This window comes from Syngnathoides biaculeatus, chromosome 7 (assembly GCF_019802595.1).
Source record: "Syngnathoides biaculeatus isolate LvHL_M chromosome 7, ASM1980259v1, whole genome shotgun sequence".
NCBI classification, from domain to species: domain Eukaryota; kingdom Metazoa; phylum Chordata; class Actinopteri; order Syngnathiformes; family Syngnathidae; genus Syngnathoides; species Syngnathoides biaculeatus.
Window position 1 is genome coordinate 30,186,911 of NC_084646.1, and position 16,731 is coordinate 30,203,641.

Here is a 16,731-nt window from a genome sequence, read left to right on the forward strand (position 1 = left end):
AGAATTGTTTACAAGGGCCGTTTTTGTGTTTTTTTAGTTGTTTGCGGAATTGTCTACCTTTGCATGGTGAGGAAAGTGTTAGTCATGTAGTCTCCCTGGCTTGGGCCCCTTTGGAGCTCCTCTGCTAACGCATCTCCCATCGTGCACTGCAGCAGGTAAGGCACCTCAACATTACTGACTCCACAGAACGTGTCGAGGGCAAGCGCTGCCACACACAACCTAAGAGCAACATGGGGGGTGGGGAATCAAATCCCTGGAATTCATGAAACACAAAATAAATTATTTCCATCTCATTTTGGATTGAGTAACAGTAAGCCCCAGTATTTTACATTTATTGCAAAATATTTATAACAAAAAAAAAAAAAACACTTGACTAGGTGAATTGAAAAGGGAATATACTGACTTGCTTTTGACTCCAGAAGCTTCTGTGTATCCGTGGCTCCACACTGCAGGGGCTCCGTGGCACTCACTGGCGCTGGGAACGGAGGGGGGCGGACCCACCTTTAGACATCGGATTAATAAATAGACAGAAATAAATAAAATAATAAATAAATAAACAGAGAAAATAACAGCACGACCACCAACCCAGTGATTTCATGATTCTAAAAGTTATAGACAAAAAATAAATAAATATAATAAAAACAGAAGTTATATTATAATTAATAATCATTAATAATTATGAAAAATAAAATTATAATTTGGTTTCGATATGACACTGAGTGTGACGTGTCATCACTTGCCTACACTGTCAGTGTGTGGGCCAATGCCAATGTAAGCTTCTTATGCTGAAAGATGTACAGTGAAGAAAATGAGTATTTGAACACCCTGCTATATTGCAAGTTCTCCCACTTAGAAATCATGGAGGGGTCTGAAATTTTCATCGTAGGTGCTTGTCCACTGTGAGAGAGATAATCTAAAAAGAAAAATCAAAAAATCACAATGTATGATTTTTTTAATGATTTATTTATGTGATACCCTCCAAAGTGTTTGAACACCTGAGAAAACCAATGTTAATATTTGGTACTGTAGCCTTTGTTTGGAATTACAGAGGTCAAATGTTTCCTCTAGTTGTTCACCAGGTTTGAACACATTTTGGCTCACTCCTCCACGCAGATCTTCTCTAGATCAGACAGGTTTCAGCTCCCTCCAAAGATTTTCTATTGGATTTAGGTCTGGAAACTGGCTAGGCCATGCCAGAACCTTGATATGCTTCTTATGGAGCCACTCCTTGGTTTTCCTGGCTGCGTGGTTCGGGTCATTGTCATGTTAAAAGACCCAGGCACAAGCCATCTTCAATGCTCTGACTGAGGGAAAGAAGTTGTTCCTCAAAATCTCACAATACATAGCCGCGGTTGTCCTCTCCTTAAAACAGTGCAGTCGCCCTGTTCCATGTGGGGAAAAACACCCTTAAAGCATGATCCTACCACCCCAATGCTTCACAGTAGGGCGAGTGTTCTTGGGATGGAACTCATCATTGGTCTTTCTCCAAACACGGTAAGTGGAATTATGAAAAAAAAAAAAGTTCAATTTTGGCCTCATTTGACCACAAAACCTTCTCCCATGACTCCTTTGTATCATCCAAATGGTCATTGGCAAACTCAAGACGGGCCTTGACACGTGCTGGTTTAAGCAGGGGAACCTTCCGTGCCATGCATGATTTCAGACCATGACGTCTTAGTGTATTACCAACCTAACCTAACCCTAACCTTGGAAACAGTGGTCCCCGCTCTTTTCAGGTCATTGACTAAATCCTGTCGTGTATAGTCCTGGGCTGATTCCTCACCTTTCTAAGTATCATTGAGACCCCATGTGGTGATATCTTGCATGGGGCTGCACTCTGATTGAGATTGACCATATATATCATATTTAGCTTCTTCCATTTTCCAATGATTGTTCCAACAGTGGACTTTTTTTTTTTTTAACCAAGTGTGTGTTTCTTTCGGCTTGTCCCTTTCGGGGTTGCCACAGCGTGTCATCTCAGATTAACGCATATATATGTTTGGCACAATTTTTACGCCAGATGCCCTTCCTGATGCAACCCTTCTCAGGGCTCTTTGGTCTTGGCCATGTTCCAAGTTTGAGTCTTACTGATTGTATGGGGTGGACAGGTGTCTTTATGCAGCTAACGACCTCACACAGGTGCATCTGATTCAGGATAATACATGGAGTGGAGATGGACTTTTAAAGGCGGACTAACAGGTCTTTGAGGGTCAGAATTCTAGCTGATAGACAGGTGTTCAAATACTTATTTGCAGCTGTATCACACAAATACATCGTAATTTGTGGATTTTTCTGTTTAGATTATCTCTCTCACAGTGGAGATGCACGTACGATGAAAATTTCAGACCCCTCCATGATTTCTAAGTGGGAGAACTTGCAATATAGCAGGGTTTTCAAATACTTATTTTCTTCACTGTAAAATTGCAAATGTTCCTCGCTGCCTCGTGAGTGCCATCGTATTGTAGCTTTCATGCATGCTAATAATGTAATGTGCGTGTGTTCATACTTCATTGCAGTAGTCACAGTTTTGGAATTTAGTGTGCACATTAGGCTCCCATTATAAGGTGCGTTGGTGAAGTGGAACGAAATTTATTGGATATTTAAACTTTTTAACAAATAAAGACCTGAAAAGTGGGCTGTGCAATATTACTGAGCCCCCTTGCATGAAAGCTTTGCAGCCCCACCTTTTGCTGCAATTAAAGCTGCAAGTTGATCGGGGGTATGTCTCTATCAGTTTTGCACATCGAGAGAGTAAAATTCTTGCCCATTCTTGCAAAACAGCTTGAGCTCAGTGAGGTTGGATAGGGAGTGTTTGTGAACAGCTGTCTTCAACTCTGCCCACAGATCCTCGATTGGATTCAGGTCTGGACTTTGACTTGGCCATTTTAAAACCTGGATACGTTTATTTGTGAACCATTCTTTTGTAGATTTGGCTTTATGTTTTGGATCATTGGCCTGTTCAAAGATAAATCTCCGTCCCAGTCTCAAGTCTTTTGCAGACTCCAACAGGTTTTCTTCCAGAATGGTCCTGTGTTTGGGTCAATTCATCTTCCCATCAATTTTAAATCTTCCTTGTGCCTGCTGATGCAAAGCAGGCCTAAACCACGAGGCTGCCACCGCCATGTCTGACAGTGGGGATGGTGAGTTCAGGGTGATGTTGCTTTTCCGCTAAATATATCGTTTTGCATTGTGGCCAAAAAGTTCGATTTTAGTTTCATCTAACCACAGGACCCACTTCCACATGTCTGGTGTGTCTCCCAGGTGGCTTGTGGCACACTTTAAAAGAGACTTTTTATGGATGTCTTTGAGAAATGGCTTTCTTCTTGCCATGCTTCCATAAAGGCCAGATTTGTGCAGTGTACGACTGATTGTTGTCCTATGGACAGACTCTCCCACTTCAGCTGTAGCTCTCAGCAGTTCATCCAGAGTGATCATGGGCCTCTTGGATGCATCTCGGATCAGTCTTCTCCCTGTTCGAGGTGAAAGTTTAGAGGGACGGCTGGGTCTTGGTAGATTTGCAGTGGTCTGATGCTCCTTTCATTTCAATCTGATTGCTTGCACAGTGCTCCTTGAGATGTTTAAAGCTTCGTAAATCTTTTTGTATCCAAATCCAGCTTTAAACCTCTCCACAACAGTATCTCGGACCTGCCTGGTGTGTTCCTTGGTCTTCATGATGTTCTCTGCACTTTAAACAGAATCCTGCATTTATATGGAGACTTGATTACACCCAGGTGGATTCTATATATCAGTCAACATTGGATCATTCAGAGATCTTCAGTGAACTTCTGGAGTGAGTTTGCTGCACTGAAAGTAACGGAGCCAAATAATATTGCACGCCCCACTTTTCAATTTATTTGTTTAAAAAGTATAAAATGTCCAATAAATTCCATTCCACTTCACAATTGTGTCCCACTTGTTGATTCTTGACAAAAAAATTCAATTTTATATCTTTATGTTTAAAGCCTGAAATGTGGCGAAAGGTTGAAAAGTTCAAGGGGGCCGAATACTTTAACAAGATACTGTATAAATCTTCCAAAACTCAGACTAAAATAAAATTGAAACTTTTAAGCATCTAAACGTTCTTCAATTACATACAGTCTTGATGTTCCTTTAACCATCGCAGAATTGCATTATGCATTAAAAAATATGCAATAGGGACAAGCGCCTGGCATGGACAGAACAACCCTCAAATCAATTAAACATTTTTGGCAAATACTACTGTCTCTTTTTCACAAAAGAGTCAAGGAGATCAACAAAGGTCAAGTAAGTAGCCATATGAACACAACTTCACTTCAATTATTAGTAACGCACAGACCCCACTCTCCCAGCTAATTATCGGCCCTAATCACTGATTACCATAGATACCAAAATTATCTTGAAAGTCCTTGCAGCAAGACTTGAAAAGGTACTTCCGTCGATGATTCACTACGACCAGACAGGTTTCATTAAATGATAAATTCCACAAATAAAATCAGATGCCACAGCGTAAATATCTGAACACAATCATCATGTCACTTGACGCAGAAAAAGCTTTCGATAAAGTTAACTGTAGTACTTCACAAATTTGGCTTTAGAGAATCATTCATACACTGGATGGCAACATTATACAACTCGCTGAAAGTAACAGTCACTACAAATAATATACAATAAAGCAGTGACCTTTTTATTTACAAATTGAAACATTAATTTTTTGCCTTATTGAGATAAAAGTCTCCTAACAGGCCACAATCAAGGAAATAACACTTCTTTTTCGTTTATGGTTAAGTTATACGATAACTTTACTAATTTATAATCTCGTCCCAAAAATGGGACACTGCCCGCGAGAGGGTACTTGGGTTTTCTTAGTAGATCGTCCCAAAAACCAGAATCAGAATCAGATTAAAACAAATATTTTGATATACTGAAGGATATAATGCATGAAGATCATGATGTCCCAAAAATGTGACGCTGCCCACGAATGGGTTAAGATGAGATTTTGAGAACGTTTATTGTGCAGATCTTAACAGTGAAAATTAAAAATCCATCACACTCTCGGAATGTGTAGCCTATAAAATATCTGCATTTATGAGTTTAAGATGTGTGCAGTACGTGTGTGGGCATGTAGATGTGTTTAAACACTTATTAGGGCTCGACAATTAATTCAAACAGACATCACAATGTAATAGAATCCAATTATCACATTGCAAAGGTTATAATTAAAAAAAAAATGCTCACGACATGCAAGAGAGTGTAGCATAGTGTCTACCGCAAGGTTTGTAATCATATGGTTAGCTTACCTCTTGCCGCTACTCAGGGATGGTTTGTTTTTCTTCTTCAGATGAGCCACTAATATTGTAATAAATTATTACGTTAATGGTCAAAAGTTATGCTACAGGTTCAGGAATTTTTAAATCTTTATGGCCAGTTATTATGTTATGGGCGTATTACATAAATTAAAAGGGAAAATTTATTACAGTGAATAATTAATTACTATTGGTTTAGTATCGGGAAGGTTCCTACTTGAGAAGCTCCAAGCTCTTGTGGTCCAGTTTGAGGCGGGGATTTCCTGTAAGATCCAGCTCCTGAAGTTTTGGTGGAAGTGACTCTGGCAAAGTAATCTCAGTGAGCTCATTGCACCTCAGGTCGACGCACTGACAGTGAGACCAAAGACAACGTTAGGCACAGTAGGCATCTACTGTATATGACATTTTGGTTGGGTATCAGACTTGTGAACTCACAAGATTTTTTTTAGGGGGCTGGGAGGTGGGGTGCTGTCTGAAAGTAGATTAATTGTTTTGCACGACTAGATTCTTATATTAATCTGAATTGAAACAAATATGTTTACGATTTAAGGACATATTCTACTTTCACTCACCCAAATTTGAAAAATGTACGGGTGTGGTCAGTCATGCCAGCATATTTAAAGTTACGGGTGTGGTCCATCAATCATGCCTGCAGATATAAAGTTGCGGGTGTGATTGGCGATGGAATCTCAAGACGTTAAAATAATTTACTGAGTTGTTATACCCGAGTATGTAGTTGTTACCTAATACCATAATCCCAATTTATTGACACTGCACTGACTCTGACAGACATTTTTAAATAGAAATTCAAGTTCTAAACTAAATATTCATAATCCAAATAATTTTATTTCATCAAGATGTATTGTTATAATTTATTGTGAATCAATTGATGAAACCACAGGGTAAAATGACCGTTCGCATTTAGATATGGACAGACTAGTCTAACATTAGAACTTAGATCAAGTTAAAGTAAATCACAATCTCATACTTATTATAGATACTGAAATATTACCTGTGTGGCCAGATTTTTTCCCCCAAGATCAAATGGGGGTTGCGGGTGCGGGTGCACGCGCACATCACTGCGACTTTCGTAAATAGGAGGCCGGCTTGCTAGAACGTGCCTTTATGTGCATGCGCTCGATGTATTGGCCACACCTGAATCAAGCGATGAGGTGAATGATCGTCTAACGTCTTTTTTTTTGGGGGGGGGGGGGCAAACCATCACACCATCAACCAAAACTGCCTTGCGATCGACGCATTGAGCACCCCTGGTGTAACTGAATTTCCTTTGACATAGATCATGATGTTGATCACTTTCGATGTAAATGTGCTCGCAGTACACGAAGCAGCTCGGAACATATGCTAATGGAATCACTTCTGTACATACTCAGTACGGTTTACTTGCATTTCCTGTTTCCGGGTGGATACTGATTGTTTAGTATCAGGCTTGTTCTGTTACCAACATTTATGAAATAAACACGTAAATTAATGTCAAGACTACACAAAATAAACGAGGTCTTTCAATATCTATTTTTTCTACTCGTAACAACTTTTACGCACGTGATTTTCATGCTCGACTGTGCAGGTTTGCAAGTGAGATGGCTGGCAGGCGTGATCGCGCCCGTCAAATGTGTAGTTTATTAGCTGTACCTTCCATTCACATGGACTCTGACAAAGTCACTGCAAAGCTGTAAATGAGTAAAAAACACCAAGGAGGTCGGAGTCATTCATTCCCAAAACAATAATTACATTTTGAATGTTTACAAACATCTTTAAAAAGTGTACCTCTAAAAATATAATAAAAAGCTAAAGTAAAATTGCTTCAACATGACTCCCTCTCCCGCATGTCGTGTATGATTAATAAAATATTACACTCATGTAGTGCTTTTCTAGACACTCAAAGATGCTTTACAATTGCATGCATTATACAGTCACTCCCCAGTCGCACTCTGGTGGTGCTCAGATGCTCTGGGGAAGTCTGATGAAAATGTGGCTGCCATACTGCATCTTCAGGATGTTCAACTACTTTCATTGATGGGCAATGTGGCTTAAGTGTCTTCTCCAGGGTCACATCAATAGTGGCAGGGATACAGAGCAGTAAATCCTCCAGTTGCAGGGCATTTAATCTTACCCTTTGCACCACACCGCCCACAAGTACTACAACTACTTTTTCCTGTGACACTCATCTCTCCATACTTCCCACAATAATACAACATCCAGAGCCTTGAGGAACTCAAGGCGAATCTCATCCACACCTGGGGGCTTTTCACCGTGGAGCTTTTTAATCACCTCAATGACCTCTACTTCAGAGATAGAGCCTTCCCTTAGAGACCCCAGACTCTGCTTCCTCATGGGAAGGCGTGTCAGTGGAATGAGGAGGTCTTCAAAGTATTCACCCCACCAACTCACAACATCCCAAGTCAAGGTCAGCACCGCCCCATTCCCACTAAACACAGTGTTATAGGTGTTCTGCATTCCCCTCTTGGAGACACCGGATCCTGGACAAGGATTCCCTCAAAGCTGATTGGAAGTCTCTCTCCTTGGCCTCACTTAACTCTTCCCACGGCCGGGTTTTTGCTCCAGCGACCACAAAGGCGGAATTGTGCTTGGCCAGCTGGTACTCATCAGCTACCTCAGGAGTCCCACAGCCTCTCAAGGCCCGACAGGACTCCTTCAGTATGACGGCATCCCACACTGTTGGATTACTGTTGGATCAGGGATTACCGCTGCAACTAGCACAGACCACTTTACAGCCACAGCTCAAATAATCCCCCTCAGCAATCGAGCCACGGAACATTGTCCACTCTGACTCAATGCCCTGCTCGGCACCTCCGGAACATGAGCAAAGTTGTCAGATGTCGTAGTTGAAACTCCTAACAGGGGATTCAGCCAGATGTTTCAAGCAGACCCTCACAATATGTTTGGATCCAAAAACACAACACTTCTTAGGTTCTGATCGGGAGGACATTGCAGATGTGCATCGAAGTGGCCAGCAGAATGATGGCATCCACAGCAGGACTCCAAAAAGGGTGGATACTCAAAACTGCTGTTTGATTCAAAGGCACAAAGTACAGTCACAACCCATCCACCACACCCAAAGGCAGAGGGAATCTATCCTCTCATCTACCGGGTTGAACCCCAATGTACGGGTGGCTCTCACCGTGAGCAACTCCAGAGTGGAATAGAGTCCAACTCCTCTCAAGTGTGCTGGTACAAGATCCCAGGCCGGGTGTAGAGGCGAGCCTGACTAAAGCTGGTCTGAACATCTAGACCTCACACACCAGCTCGGTCTCCTTCCCTGTCAAAGAAGTGGCAAGTGACCGCCAAGGTCACTGCCTTTGGGCACTGCCAAGCTCACACGGCATTTAACCCTCATGGCCCTTCCCACAGGTGGCGAGTCCATGGGAAGGGAGGCCCATGTTACACTTTCAGGCTGTTCCCAACAGGGTGCCATCAGTGCAGGCCTGGCCAACACCTTTGCATGCCACCGCCAGGCCTGGCTCCGGAGGTGGCCCCAATGACCCACACACAGGCAAAGAAAACCTAGATACATTTATATGAGTCACCATTGGAGTCTTATAGCAGTCCTTTGTCTGGTCCCTCACCTAGGACATGTTTGCCATGGGTGAGACAATGTAGCTCCTAGGATCAGTGGGATACACAAACCCTTCCACCACAATTAGGTTATGGATCCAGGAGGGGAATACATTTATATTTATTATTATTCTTTTCCTTTCAGCCTATCCTGCTAATTGATAATAAAAAAATACATTTACAATAGGTCAGAAATCAAGATACAAATTGAATCTTAACTGGTGTATTTTTATATACTGTATTGAAAAGGTTTGATCGTGCTGCAGCGGACACTGGTCGGCTGGAACTCTCTTACGGTTAAAGGCCAATCTTAGAGATCATCAGAGATTCCTGAGAGTGATCAGTCACCGGAACCCGGGAGAACAAAATATTGCTTTTGATCACACGAGGAGGAAGTAACCAAACAACATAACTAATTCACCCAGATGCCACGAATATAGACCTATATACAGGAATTATAGTGTTTCATTCATTCAGTCATCTATCTTCCATTCCGCTGATCCTCACTAGGGTTTAGAGTGTGCTGGAGCCTATCCCACCTATCTTTGGTAGAGAGACAAGGTACACTCTAGACTGGTCGGCAGCCAGTCTATAGTCCTTAAATAAGTACATGTGCCTGCGTGTTCTGTGCTAAGATGGTGCAGCATGGATACTGGGAGAATCATTTGAGGAAAAACACTGACGTTTATGCATCCATCCATTTCCTGTACTGCTTATCCTCATTTGGGTCATGGGTGAGCTAGAGCCTATCCCATCTGACTTTGGGGGTGAGGCAGGGTACACCCTGAACTGGTCGCCAGCCAATTGCAGGGCACATAACCAATCACACTCACATTCAGACCTATGGACAACTTAGAGACTTCAGTTAACCTATCAAGGATGTTTTAGGAAAGTGGGAAGAAAACAGTACCCAGAGAAAACCCACACAGGGAGAACATGCAAACTCCACAAATGCGAGGCTGGATTTGGAGCCAGGCCTTTGAAGTCCATGAAATCCAAAATATTACAGGGATTGTTCCAGAAGTGGCAGAGGTTTAAGTGGGCATAAGTACATATGTCCATATAAATTAAAGTGATGATTTGATTTTAGATACAGTGGAGACAAAGTATTCAGATGCCCTTAAATGTTTCATGTGTATTGCAGCCATTTGCAAAAAATCTCTCCTCCTCCCCCAAATGTACTCACAGCACCCCATATTTATAGCTGAAATTTTTGAAGATTTATTAAAAAAGAAAAACTGAACGATCACAGAGCTATAAGTATTCAGACCCTTTGCTCAGTATTTAGTAGAAGCATTCTTTGGTCATGAGTCACGTTTTTCACACATGGATTTGGGTAACCTCTGCCATTCCTTCTTTTAGATCCTCTCCAGTTCCATCAGTTTGGATGGTGAACGTTGGTGGACAGCCCATTTCAGGTTTCCTCAGAGATGCTCAAATGGGTTTCAGTCAGAGCCCTTACTGGGCATTTAAGAACAGTCATGGAGTTTTTCTAAAGGCACTTGTTTTAGCTGTGTGCTGAAGGTCATTGTCCTGTTGGAAGGTGAAAGTCCTGGATATCCCTGTACTTGGCAGGATTAATCTTTTCTTTGATTGCAACCAGTCGTACTGTCCCTGCAACTGAGAAACATGCCCATAACATCATGCTGCCAGAACCATGCTTCACTGTTATAACTGTATGAGGCAGGTTTTGAGCACTGCCTGCTATTATCCACTCATACCGCTTAGAATTAAAGCTTAAACATGTTATGTTGGTATCATCATACCAGAGAATCTTATTTCTCACCATCTTGGAGTCCATCAGGTCTTCTCTCATAAACTAAATGCAGGGTTTCATGTGTCTTGTACTGAGGAGAGGCTTCTGTCGGGACACTCTCCCATAATACCCCGATTGGTGGAGGGCTATGGTGATGGTTGACTTTCCCCTATCTCCCAAGTGCATGTCTGAGCTCAACCAGCATGATCTTCAGGATGTTCTTTACCTGTCTCACCAAGGCTCTCTCAAAATGTATGCCTTCCAAGGAATAGCGACACTTGTACATAGTGACTACTAACCTTGATCTCAGGCAGCTGCAAGACTGGCGGAAAGGCATTGAGGCAGTTGGAGTGTGCAGATAGTGTTTGTAGGTGCAGACAGTTCAAGATGGTTGTCGGCACAGCCCTCAGTCTATTACCACTAAGGTCTAGATCCTCGAGATGCTCCAGTTGTGCCAGTTTACTACATGGGGGCAGAATTCAGTTACATCATATACAGTCAGGTCCATAAATACTGGGACATTCACAAAATGATCTTCTTTTTGTTTTCGAGCACAGCACCTCACCACAACAGACAACCGAAATGACACTGGAAACGTTTCGCTTTAGTTTGAAGGTATTTCCATCCTAATTGGGTGAACGGTGTAGAAATTACAATAATTTGTATATATGCTTCACTTTTTAAGGGACCAAAAGCATTGGGACAAATAAATCGCAAATCTAAATGTCACTTTTTAATACTTTGTTGCAAAATCCTTTGTAGTCACAGATTACATAGACATAACCAGAAGCTGGATATCCCTGGGAATACTCTGCCAGTCTTCTACTGTAACAGTTGTTGAAACTACTTCTGCATAGTGAATTGGATTCAGGTCAGGTGACGGATCTGGAAATTGCATAACATTCTACATCTTTGCCTTAAAAAATGCTTTTGTTACTTTCACAGTATGATTTGGGTCATTATTCTTTCCTACAGGAATAAATGCAATTTTTTTAGTTACTGCATGGGGTTTATATTGCAAATTTAGTTTGAAATGGATGCAAATATTTAGAAATACAATACATTGTAAAATTGTGCATTAATTGCAAACACATAGCAACAAAGTGATTTCTAGGATATACATGGAGTCCCTTTGAAGAATGATTCATGTATTTTCAAAGTAAAAAAAAGTAAAATACAAGCATGAAAAAGTCACATACTTTATAATGGTGTTTTTAATTTCAAAGTCAAATGCAACACATGTCAAGGCCATTTATTCAATCAGGATGATGTCTTGAGACAAATGACGTCCGAGATTTTTTTTTTTATTTTACCTGGCAGAGAAGTTCTGCAGCTGGTTGAAAGAGAGATGAAGAACTCTGAGGTGGACATGTCCAGTCAGAAGAGGGACACACTTGTCTGTCAAGCTGTTGTTAGTCATATAGAATTCCTCCAGGCTGCTTGAATTGTCCTCTGATAGGCTTTCATCGGGGAGGCTCTCCAGCTTATTGGCTGAGATATTAAGATACCGCAAACTGTAATAAAACCCATAAAACAGTGCACTATCAATTTTAGTGTAGTTGCAAGGGAAGAAATTAAAAGAAAAATAAAGGAAGGGATCTATTCACTTCTGGGCCTTGATGAAGAGGTTGCTTGGAAGCTCATTCAGATGGTTGTGCTGCAAGTCCAAGATTTCGAGCTGTGATCTCTCCAGGATCTCACCCAGGTGACTTAGAGCATTCCAGCCTGCTCGCAACTTTCTCAGGCTCCCAATAGATAGCAACCTAGGATGAACAAAAATATTTACTTACTGTACTTTGGGTCCGGTAAATAAATAATCTAGTTTGAATTTTTAATGAACAATGGGCAATTAATAGATTTGAAATGGATTTGTAGCTAAACGATACCACGTTTGGTGGTTGAGATGGAACTTCAAATGGATGGTTACAATACTCTTACTTTGAAACTTTTTGTTGACTCTAACCATGAGTTTCCAAGATGGCCGAGCAATACACAGCAGCAATTTTGGAATATGTCAAATTTTGCCCAGACATCCCAGAAGAGGGCACCAGCATCCAAAACAACAACAAACCAGGTGCAGTACTTGTCCAGTACACTACAGAGAGAACGGGGCCTTCATCTGTGATGACAAGGAGCTGTACAACACTGCGAGTCAACGTAACTTGAGCTTTGACAGAAAAATCTCCAGGCAGATGTGGTCAAGGTTCCGTCACCAAACGAACTAGAGTCCAAGCACTATGTCAGCAGTATCCAATTGGCTAAGGCGTTTAACCACTTTGGACGATTTAAAGCATCATCACCAGAATCTGCCTCAGCACACCCACCAATCCACAAGAGGAACTTCTTCACAGCAGAGATGCATTAGCTTAGTGGCACACTGCAAGGTGAAACAGAGAAAAGCTTGGGCCCTTACTGGATCTCTCTTGAGGTGCTGACAGTGACTGTGGCTCATCTGGCTGTAGTCTTTACCCTGATCTTTAACCAATCACTGAGTCAGGCCATTGACTCCCTCCTCCATTAGTTCATTCAGTTAACAGTTGCAATGCCTTGTTTACCAAAGCTTGACTTACTCCGCATGAGTTGCAGTTTTAGTCAGTTATACAGGATACGTGCAACACGGAGTGGTACACTCCCCAAGACGGTCTCTGAGGAAATAATTAAACGAAGAATGGCCATATGGAGCTGCACTAATGTTCATGCCAGACTGCAACTGTAGCACAATAATTAAAGTCGTGCAAGATTCATTCAACACCATGGCAAATTACTGAGAGCTGAAACAGAAGTAGAGTTAAAGTTTACATTCACTATGCAAAAACAGGTTTCATTTTTTGTCTCACTGCCTGAAGGCAATTGAGAATACTTTCACAAGGCACTGTATATGCTCTGACAACTTTGTTCTGGTCAAAACCAGAGCTGCAGCATTCTGAACAAGCTGGTGCTGTTTAATGCTCTTTTTGGGGAGCCCAGTCAGAAGGCCATTACAATAGTAAAGTGTACCATGTTTTCCACACTATAAGGTGCACCTTCAATGACTGGCCTATTTTAAAACTTTTTTCATATACAAGGCACACCACATCATAAGGCGCATAGAATAGACGCTGCAGTAGAGGCAGAGGTTACATTGTACATCCATTAGATAGAGCTGCACTGAAGATTCAATATTTATCCATATATAAGGCGCACAGTCGGCTTTTGAGAAAATTAAAGGCTTTTAGGGTGAACCTTATAGTGTGGAAAATACGGTACTTGAGATAAAATATGTGATGTATAATGTCATGACAAAAACCAGTCCCACGTTAAATAACAAAATAGGATTCTAATTGTAAAATACAGGTGAAGCAAGAAGTTTACATACACTGATACTTTTTTTGTCTAAAGCCAAATCAGACAAAACCAAGTCACCAGAATTATTTACAGTGCCGTGAAGAAGTATTTGCCTTCTCCTGATTTCTGTTTGGGTTTTTTTTGCATATCACAACCTGTATTAGGTTCAGTGGGCAGTTAATTTTTCACAGAGGGTCAGAGAGGTTTGGATTTTTTGTGCCTTAGTAAATTGAATTGTCATGTGAAATCTGCATTTTGTATTTCCTTGGTTTTTCTGATATCAAATTTGGTTTGATGATTTAAAACTTTTGTGTGATAGATATGCCAAAAAAAAGTTGCAGCAATGAAAGGGCAGACCCCACGCCAAGCACTCATCCAGCCCAGGGGTACCACCATATAACTCTGTAAAGACGCAGCACCCCCAATAGCAGGGCCGCCACACATTACTTACTACTTACACATTACTGCCTAACACCCCAACACCCTCTCCCCCCAATCAGACCACACAGACCAGAAAACAGCATGTACATGCTGAAACCCAGTCTCATGCCAACAACCCCCCCAACTCCACACTGATCCCCCAAGAGCCCTATGATATATACAGTATGTATGTGCCCAAAAATGATTATCCATCATCTATCCATTGTCTACCACTCATCCGAGATCGGGTCACAGCAGTCGCTTTAGCAGGAACGCCAAGACTTCCCTTTCCCAGCCACTTCATCCAGCTCTTTAAGGGGGATCCTGAGGCATTCCCAGGCCAGTCGAGAAACAGTCTCTCCAGCGTGTCCTGGGTCATCCGCTGGGTCTCCTTGCGTTGATACTTGTCCAGAACATCAACAGGTTGGGAATCATAACACCTTGTCTGGCTCCTCTTAATGGACAGGATCAGAGGCACTAATCCAGGGGTAGGCAAACTATGGCCCGTGGGCCACATCCAGACCGTTGACCACCTCAATTCGGCACGCCAAAGATTGGTAGAGAATTACTGTAATAATAACATCGTGACTACATTCATTTGACCTTGTCTTGTAATACTGAGTGGTTCCACCTGGTAGTGCAGTAGATACAAAGATACAATGACTGGATTTTGGGGGACCCATGAGGGCGTCAGCCGGCACCACCACAGCACCCACGGAATATGGGCAAGTTGCTATCACACCACCAATACACTCCAGGAGGTCAGCCGTGTGGTCCCCCTCACCATCCCCAAGATCTGGAAGGATTGAAGAAAGTCCCGCACCCACAGAAGGCAGAACCATAAACACAGGGACAAGGCAAGATGATCCCCATGCCATGCATGTGCCCTCTCACTATGCAAACCGATCTGAAATGTGTGGGAAAAGAACCATAACAAAGTAAATAGAATAGTAGTAAACTACTTTTGACAACAAAGAAAATTGACACCAGAAATGTACTTTCAAAGTTTAGGAAATAGTCTTGTCAGAAACCACCCTACACAGGCAAAAGAATAAAGGGTCCAGATTTAGCACAGAAAAGATCAGCTCTCAAAATTTTAAGTAATTGACTTTTGTCCTCCTTTCGCCGGAAGTGAGCTGGGATAGGCTCAAGTACTTCTGTGACCCTTGTGAGGATAAGCAGCTCGGAAAATGGATGGATTATTTTCATTCTGCTGACATTTTTTGCAAAGCAATATATTCTATGAGATTTTGCCACTGTTTGATATTGATAGCTTGTTTGTATTTCCAGTTTAGTAGAAGTGTCTTCGTAGCAGTATACGCAACAAGTAATGATGGAGCATATTTATTAGGTCGATTAAGCCTATGTTGCCATATATGCAGAATCTTGGGGAAAGTGGAATCCTAAAATCCAAAAATATGAGAACGTTTTTGTATTACAATAGCCCAAAAGCCTTGAATTGCCAGAGAGCATGAAGATAGTTGTCTGGGGTATTTTTGGTGCATTGCATGCATATATTAGATGGAGAAAAGCCCATTTTATGCATAAGGCACTGTGTAAACTGTATTCTGTGGAGCACTTTGTATTGTGTAAACTGTAGATTTGTTATATCTACTGTCTAATGTGCGTAGAGTGCAGCACAGATAGAGTTGTACAGTAACAGTGTTAACGCTGAGGAATACAAACGTTTGGAGTCTAGAATATGCTATTTTTCAAGTTTCTGGTGTCCAGAACATGCTATTTTTGGTGCAGTAACATTTCAATGTGAAGCCATTCACTTTGGCAATGGAGCTGGAGGTAGGAAGTACAATAAATCTGGTGGCTCAGGAAAGCGTCTTGCCTATGATGAGTTTTGATCTAATAAATAAATAAATCAATACAACCAACTATATCGGATGCCCTCCCACTCCCATTAGTCTATCCATTCTATTGAGATGCCACTGTGTCAAATGTTTTACTTTAAGGATGATCATTCATGTTTTTTTAGAGACATTTGAACTAGTGGCTGGTCAGAGTGCCAGGTGCCGGATGGTAGAGATGAAGATGTAGTGCTGGTGCTGAGCAAACTGCCAGATCCACATCATTAGTGGATGCGAGCTCGCGCTTTCCTCGCCGAACAGAGAGGCATTCTGTGTTTTGAATTTTTATTCTATGTATATATTCTACAGGCAGCAAAAACTGTAAACAAACATGGATCAGAGTGGCGCATTGCATGGGGTTAGCTTTTCCCGGTTAGCTTTTCCCTTAGCTGTTAGCCCACCACATCAACCATAATTCTGCATGTGCCCAAACTGCCCACGCTTGCGCCTCTATCGGCTGGAGCTGCTCAGTGAGTCTGCTACATCATAGGAAGCT

General features: G+C 41.8%; 1 pseudogene; it reads right to left on the bottom strand.

Annotated features, from left to right (window-relative positions):
• LOC133503548 (PH domain leucine-rich repeat-containing protein phosphatase 1-like) overlaps window positions 1–16,731 on the bottom strand; it is a 74,903-nt pseudogene that overhangs the window by 6,371 nt on the left and 51,801 nt on the right.